General features: G+C 44.1%; 2 non-coding genes across 2 annotated transcripts; both read right to left on the bottom strand.

Moving 5' to 3' along the window:
* Positions 1 to 4,324: 4,324 nt before the first annotated feature.
* On the bottom strand, positions 4,325 to 4,541 carry LOC122107308. Its single transcript, XR_006147330.1, has one exon. It is a non-coding gene; the product is annotated as a small nucleolar RNA U3 (small nucleolar RNA).
* A 539-nt stretch (positions 4,542 to 5,080) lies between these two features.
* On the bottom strand, positions 5,081 to 5,297 carry LOC122107307. Its single transcript, XR_006147329.1, has one exon. It is a non-coding gene; the product is annotated as a small nucleolar RNA U3 (small nucleolar RNA).
* Positions 5,298 to 8,307: the final 3,010 nt, after the last annotated feature.

Raw genomic sequence — 8,307 nt, 5'->3', positions numbered from 1 at the left:
TGTCATTCCTGGGGCTTGAACTCAAAGCCTGGGTGCTATCCTTAAGCTTCTTTTGCTCAAAGCTAGCTCGAGCCACAGTGCCATTCCTGGCTTTTTCTGAGTAGTTTATTGGAAATAAGAGTTTCACGGACTTTCCTGCTGGGCTGGCTTTCAACTGCGATCCTCAAATCTCAGCCTCCTGAGCAGCTAGGATTTCAGGTGTGAGCCACCAACTCCCAGCTCAGATTCCTATACTGACATCCTAATCCTGAGGTGACTGTATTTGGAGACAGAATTTTAAGTATGTACTTATGAGGAAATTAAGACTCACAGCTGGGACTTCTGATAGGACTGGTGTCCTTCTATGAAGAAGAGGCACCTGAAATCTACAGATGTTCACAGAGAAGGAGCCAGTGAAGACATAGCAAGAACATGGCTTTTCAAGAAGACAGGCCTTAGCAGAAAAACAAACTGTTGACTTCTTTGAAATATCGATAGTGGGTCCTCACCGCCATCTTGGCATCCTAATAGATGATGGGAGCTAGGCGCTGGTGGCTCACACCTGTAATTCTAGTTACTCAAGAGGCTGAAATCTGAGGATTGCAGTTCAAAATCAGCTCAGGCAAGAAAGTCTATAAGACTCTTATCTCCAATAAAGTACTCAGAAAAAGCTGGAAGTGCCACTGTGGCTCAAGTGGTAGAGTACTAGACTTGAGCACAAAAAGGTTCAGGGACAGTGCCTAGACACCTTGATCCTGGTCTTCCAGCTTCCAGAACTGTAAGAACATAAATTACTATGGTTTCCTCCCTCAATCTGTGGTATTTTGTTTAGGAAAGCTTAGTACATGAGCCAAAAGGAAGAATGCCTATATCCAAACCAAATGCTATAGTTAAAACTTAATCCCCAAATTCATATGATAATGAGATTTGGAGGTGGGCCTTTGGAAGTTAATTAGATTAGCTGAAGCCAAGAGTGTAGAGACCCTACAATGATGGCTTTATAAAAGGAAGCATCTTCCAGGCACCAGTGGCTCAAGCCTGTCTGTAATATTAGCTACTCAGGAGGCTGAGATCTGAGGATCGCAGTTCAAAGCCAGCCCAGGCAGGAATGTCTGTGAGACTCTTATCCCCAACTAACCACCAGAAAACCAGAAGTGGTAGAGCACTAGCCTTGAACTGAAGAGCTGAAGGACAGCAGCCAGTCCCAGAGTTCAAGTTCAAGTCCCACCACCAACAAAAAATAAATAAGGAAGTGGCGCTGTGGTTTAAGCAGTAGAGCACTCGCCTTGAGCTGAAGAGCACAGGGACAGCGCCCAAGCCCAGAGTTCAAGCCCCATGACCAACCAAAAAACAAAACAAAACAAAACTGGCAGAGAACTCAATGTACCCTGCTATTCATTTGCCGGACGCTGGTGGCTCACGCCTGTAATCCTAGCTACTCAGGAGGCTGAGATCTGAGGATCGCGGTTCAAAGCCAGCCCGGGCAGGAGATACCTTGAGACTCCTATCTCCAATAAACCACCGGAAAACCGGAAGTGGCGCTGTAGCTCAAGTGGTAGAGCGCTCGCCTTGAGCTGAAGAGCTGAGGGACAGTGCCCAGGCCCAGAGTTCAAGCCCTATGACCGACCAAAAAAATAAATAAATAAATAAAAGCATCTTGTAATCCTATGACTGACAAAAATAAATAATACAAAAAGAAATAAAAGGAAGCATCTTATAAACCTTGCTCAGTCTAAACATGGTACTCCTTCACTGTTGTGACATGTCAAGATCTTCCTTCCTTCCTCCCTTTTTCCCTCCTTCCTTTTCCTTTCTCTTTCTTTTTGCCTTTCTTTCTTTTTGTTGCTGGACTTAGGGCTTGAACTCATAGTCTGTAAACCGTTCCTTAATTTTTCTGCTTAAGGCTGGCACTCTACAACTTAAGCCATACCTCCACTGCAGTTTTTTGGTGGTTAATTTTCCACTTGGGCTGGCTTCTAACTACAATCCTCAGATCTCAGCATCTTGAGTAGCTAGGGTTACAGGCATGAGCCACTGTTGCCTTGTTTATGTCATCAGAGACAGAGCAGATGCTCTTGGACTACCCAGCCTTCTGAACCCTGAGTTTAAAGAAATCTTCCCCCCACCCCCCCAGACCTGAGGCTTGAACTCAGGGCCTGGGCACTGTCCCTGAACTTCTTTTGCTCAAGGCTAGCACTCTACCACTTGTGCCACAGCGCCACTTCCAGCTTTTTCTCTTTATGTGGTATGCCTGATAGGCAAGCACTCTACCACTAAACCACATCTCCAGCCCTAAACAAATCTATTCTATATTGATTAGATGGATCAGAGCGTCACAGCGGGAGGGAGGAGAGAAAAGTAGGACTGGGCCAGCTGCTTCTTAAAGAACTTCACCACATGTTTTCTTCCCTTTCTGCTGACAGACCAGAACGGGAAGATCAGGACTTGAACACAGTACCTGACCCTTTGCTCATTGGCTGGTGCTCTACTGAGCCACGCCTCCAACCCCAAGGATTGGTTGTTTCTCTTCCCCCTGCCCCCCCCCCATTGTTCCCTTATCTAATGCAGGTGGAATGCCTGTGTGGGCCTGCCCATCCCAGAGCTGGGGTCTCCCTGTGCTGGTCTCCCCGCTGGAGCATTTCACTTCCCCTGTGCAGGCTTTATGTGCTCCTCCAGGGAATGGAGCTGGAGGTCAACTTTGCACGGGGGATTAGATGAAATCTGTCATCTCTCCTGCCTGCCCCTGAAAGCATCCATAAATCTCTACAAGCACGCAGGGATGGATGTCGTATTTCTCATCCTGAGTTGGGTTTTATGGACTTCACTACATTTTGACCAACAAGATTGAATGAGGGAAAACGGGCTTCCTGCGAAGAATAAACCGAAGCCAGTGTTAGGTTCTCATCACCAAGCTCATCTTACCCTTAAATAACAGACATCCGACCACCTGCAAAAACATTACCAATGACTTTGTTTTTACAAAACCAAATAGCTACTACTGATATGTAAGGAAGAGAAGACTGTTAACCTTGGACTTTAACCTGACACCGAAAATGTTCGGACCTTTGATCATGTCAGTAATGCATGTGGGTAAGAATACAGAGCCTTGTGTTTAGACCGTCAATATGGCAGACACATCTTTGTTTCTCTCGCTCTCGTCTTAAAAATTCTGGTCCTGGGGATTAAACTTAAACCTTGAATTTTGCCCCTGAGCTTTTATGCTAAAGGCTAGTACTCTACTACCTGAGACACATCTCCTTTTCCCACTTTTTGGTGGTTAATTGGGGAGAAGAGTCTTGTACACAATCCTGCCAGGGCTGGCTTCGAGCCACGATCCTAAAATCTCAGCCTCCTGAGTAGTCTGGATTATACCCAGTTGAAAGTTATTTCAACAGGAGCAAAGGAAGAAGGGCTCTTGTTTACTGATCACTGGCTGACAAGCATGAATACAACCCCAGATGTTCAGATCCAAAAATACAATGCCTCTAAAATTTAATTCTGGGGGAAAATCATTTTTAAAAATGCTTTTAAAAACATTTAAATAGGGTTGTCTTGAGATATATGACAACATAAAAGGACACATAACCAACTACTTTTCTTCGTGAGATTTGAAGTTTTCACGATTTTAAACATTTGAGAGTTAGTTCAATCTAATGGAATTGTGAATTCCAGGGCTGGAACTTGTCACCTGCCTCCTGAGTACAGGGAGTTGTGGGTATATACCCTTGTGACTGGAATAAGGAATTAAACCTTGAAAAGATTCTAGAAAAAATAGATTTAACAACCTATTCCTGCTGTGCACCGGTGGGTCACACCTGTAACCCTAGCTATTAAGGAGACTGAGATCTGAGAATCACAGGTCAAAGCCAGCACAGGCAAGAAAGTCCATGAGACTTTCACCACCAGAAAACCGGAAGTGGCTCTGTGGCTTGAAAAGTGGAACTGAGCTCAAGTCACAGAATAGAAGAAAAATCTACTACTCCAGCTTCAAATATTGTTTCCAGTTTTGAGGAGACTGCAAATGGCTGCTTTTTCCTTTAAACAAAAACAAAAACACCCCAGCAATAAAAATTAGCCTAACTCCCTAGTTGCTAAACTCAATGAACTGAATGAAGCCTTTAGGCCATCTGCTACCTTGCCGGCTTTCTGTGTATAGTTCTACAGCGCGAGTGGTATTAAGAAATTTAACCTACGGTGTCATACTTACCAGTTAGACATTCCCCACTAAAGCACATTGCTAACCTGCATCCTCGCTAATATAGAAGATGTAATAACCTTAACCTGCAAAGCTGGAATGAACTAACCACTATATTACAACTCTTCCGTTGTACATAGGATAAAGAAAACCACTCAGAATGTGTCCTCCCCCTCTCACTTCTCACAAAGGAGAAGAGGAACGATCATCAATGGCAAGTGGCAGATGCCTTAAGACAACACCAAATGCCGGCTTCACGCTCAGGAGAGAACACTGTACCTCTTCCTCGTGGTTTCCGGTGCTCTACACGATCAGCGAGATTTCTCTAGTAACGAACTATAGAAATGATCCCTGAAAGTATAGTCTTAACAAACACCCCCTAGTGCTTCCTTAGTGGATGAAATTCACACACATTCTACTGATGGTGAGTTTCTTTTTCTTTTCTTTTTTTAATTAGATTATTTGTTCAAATATATGTTTACACATATTTTCAAATACATCTTTGATGACCATATTTATGGATCAATTTGAACACTTAAAGGTTTTTTGAAGACACTTCACACTTTCATATTAATTAGCATAGTGGCTGCTTTTTCCTTTAAACAAAAACAAAAACACCCCAGCAATAAAAATTAGCCTAACTCCCTAGTTGCTAAACTCAATGAACTGAATGAAGCCTTTAGGCCATCTGCTACCTTGCCGGCTTTCTGTGTATAGTTCTACAGCGCGAGTGGTATTAAGAAATTTAACCTACGGTGTCATACTTACCAGTTAGACATTCCCCACTAAAGCACATTGCTAACCTGCATCCTCGCTAATATAGAAGATGTAATAACCTTAACCTGCAAAGCTGGAATGAACTAACCACTATATTACAACTCTTCCGTTGTACATAGGATAAAGAAAACCACTCAGAATGTGTCCTCCCCCTCTCACTTCTCACAAAGGAGAAGAGGAACGATCATCAATGGCAAGTGGCAGATGCCTTAAGACAACACCAAATGCCGGCTTCACGCTCAGGAGAGAACACTGTACCTCTTCCTCGTGGTTTCCGGTGCTCTACACGATCAGCGAGATTTCTCTAGTAACGAACTATAGAAATGATCCCTGAAAGTATAGTCTTAACAAACACCCCCTAGTGCTTCCTTAGTGGATGAAATTCACACACATTCTACTGATGGTGAGTTTCTTTTTCTTTTCTTTTTTTAATTAGATTATTTGTTCAAATATATGTTTACACATATTTTCAAATACATCTTTGATGACCATATTTATGGATCAATTTGAACACTTAAAGGTTTTTTGAAGACACTTCACACTTTCATATTAATTAGCATAGAGCTTCAAAGCAGCCAATCATCGACCAGTTCGCACTACAGCCTCCGCCCTCACTTCCTCGAAACCATGAGATTTCCTCCCTAATCTGGTGAAGTTTTAACTCCCGAAAGTAGTCGTTTCCAAAAGATCTCTCCACCCTCAGCTGTGTTAGAGCTTGTGTGAACTGGAGGCTTGACTTCGGTGGTGTATTCCAGGTGAGTCAGCAAGCAGGTCCTGAGTTCAAGGCCCAATGTCAGTAGTGTGATTGGAACACTCCTAGCTTCCCACTTTCCACCCCAAACCACAGATCCTTGAGATGGACCTATGAAAAGAATTTCAAGATGTCTGGCAAAAAGGAGTTTTGCAAGGTGAAAGTTTTACCACAAATTAAGTGTAGTAGTATAACAAAGAGAGAAACATTTCCTGTTCTCCTAGCTGGGGGAGGAACCCTAGATACCCCAACCCCTAGGCAGTGATTCTGGGTGGCCACAATGCATACTATTTCTTTTTCTAAAATGCAGACTTGTCACAACCTACCCGAAATTTAGGGACAATAGGTGAGCTGTAGGCCTTTCTCACTCCTCTCTAACCATTCACAGATTGTGGAGTTTTTACCATTTCAAAGGAGAGGGTAGTTTTAGGTGGCTAGCCCCTCTGCCTCCCAGTGCTTTGTAATGCATCATTTACATACAGAAGGAAGTTTAACTCTTTTGTTGCTTCCTACACGGTTCTTAATAAAGTCTGGGTTTTTGTTTTGTTTTGTTTTGATTTTTTCTTCTGTCAGTTGGTTTGCGGGGCTTGAACTCTGGGCCTGGGTGCTGTCCCTCAGCTCTTCAGCTCAAGGCGAGCACTCTACCACTTGAGCCACAGCGCCACTTCCGGTTGCCTGAGTGGTTTATTGAAGATAAGAATCTCACAGACTTTCCTGCCCAGACTGGCTTTGAACCTTGATCCTCAGATTTCAGCCTCCTGACTAGCTAGGATTACAGGCGTGAGCCACCAGCACCCAGCTAGTCTGGTGCTTTTTATACTTACTAAAAATCATACAGCCAGGTATGGAGGCTTAAGCCTGTGATCATAGCTATTCAGGAGCTGAGATCTGATGTGTGAATGTGTGTGTGTGTGTGTGTGTGTGTGTGTGTGTGTGTGTGTGTGTGTGTGAGTGTGTCCTGAGCCTGGAATTCAGGGCTTTAGTGTTGTCCTTGAGTTCTTTTGCTCAAAGATATGGCACCACAGACTGGGAAAGTGGCTTAGTGGTAGAGTGTTTGCCCACCGTGCAATTCCTCAGTACTACATAGACAAAAAAGGCCAGAAATGGTGCTGTGGCTCAAGTGGTAGAGTGCTAACCTTGAGCAAAAGAAGTTTAGGGACAGTCCCAGGCCCTGAGTTCAAGCCCCAGGACTGGCAAAAAAAAAAAAAAAAAAAGTACCATTTCCAGTTTTGTTTTGTTTCTTGGCAGTTAGTTTGGAAATAAGAGTCTCACAGACTTTCCTACATGGGGTGGCTTTGAACCACAATCCTCAGATCTCAGTCTCCTGACTAGATAGAATTACAGCTGTAAGCCACTGGTATCTAGCTCCTATTTTTGTTTGAAGCCTAAAATTCTGAGGGTTTTGTTGTTATTGTTGTTGTTGTTGTCGTCATCGTAGTCCGTAGTGGAGCTTGAACTCTGAGCCTGGGTGCTGTCCCTTAGCTCTTTAGCTCAAGGCTATCACTCTAACATTTGAGCCACAGCGCCACTTCTGGCTTTTTCTGCTTATGTGGTGCTGAGGAATCAAACCCAGGGCCTCATGCATGTAAGGCAAGCACTCTACCACTGAGCCACCTTCCCAGACCCCTAAGGTTATTTTTTGGGACCTGGAATCAGAATGGAAATAGAATGTTAGAGGATTTTCTTAAGAAACCCCATGGAGGGGCTGGGAAGGTGGCTCTGTGTACAGTGCATGAGGCCCTGGGTTCGATTTCTCAGCACCACATAAGCAGAAAAAGCTGGAAGTACCGCTGTGGTTCAAGTGGTAGAGCGCTAGCCTTGAGCTGAAGAGCTGAGGGACAGCGCCCACCCAGGCCCAGAGTTCAGGCCCCGCAACTGACAAAAAAAAAAAAGAAAGAAAGAAACTCCCATGGAATTTCATTGTAAAAAGCTATGAACTTGTTTGGCCGGTCATTGGGCTTCAACTCAGGGCCTTGGAGCTGTTCTTGAGCCTCTTTGTGTTCAAGGCTAGCACTCTACCACATAAGCCATAGCACCACTTCCAGCTTTTTTGAGTAATTTATTGAAGAGTCTGAGGGACTTTCCTAACTGGGCTGACTTTGAATTGGCGATCCTCAGATCTCAGCCTCCTGAGTAGCTAGGATTACAGGCATAAGCCAGTGGATGCCTGGCTGGAAGATACTTTTTGAAAACGTGAATAAAAGTCTCCTCTTTAGGGCTGGGAAGGTGGCTCAGTGCTAGAGTGCTTACCTTGCATGCATGAGGCCCTGGGTTCAATTCCTAAGCACCACATAAGCAGAAAAAAACAGAAGTGGCACTGTGGCTCAAGTGGTAGAGTGTTAACCTTGAGCTGAAGAGCTAAGGGACAGCTACCAGGCCCAGAGTTCAGGCCCATGACTGACACAAACAACAACAACAAAAAAAAAAAAAACTCCTCTCTGAAGGTCTATTTTATTTGTTTGTTTGCTTTGTTGATTGATTGAATGCCAGAAATGGGACTGGGTCCGGTCCATCTGCTTATTCTCTCAAGATTGGAAGTGCCAAGTTGAGCCACAGCTCTACTTCTGGCTTTTTGGTGGGTGGATAATTGGAGATGAGTCTTTCC

Source organism: Dipodomys spectabilis, unplaced genomic scaffold (assembly GCF_019054845.1).
Source record: "Dipodomys spectabilis isolate Male_0828 unplaced genomic scaffold, ASM1905484v1 ptg000050l, whole genome shotgun sequence".
Lineage (NCBI taxonomy): Eukaryota > Metazoa > Chordata > Mammalia > Rodentia > Heteromyidae > Dipodomys > Dipodomys spectabilis.
The sequence above is the reverse complement of the archived record's forward strand: the minus strand, read 5'-3'. Positions and strand labels throughout refer to the sequence as shown.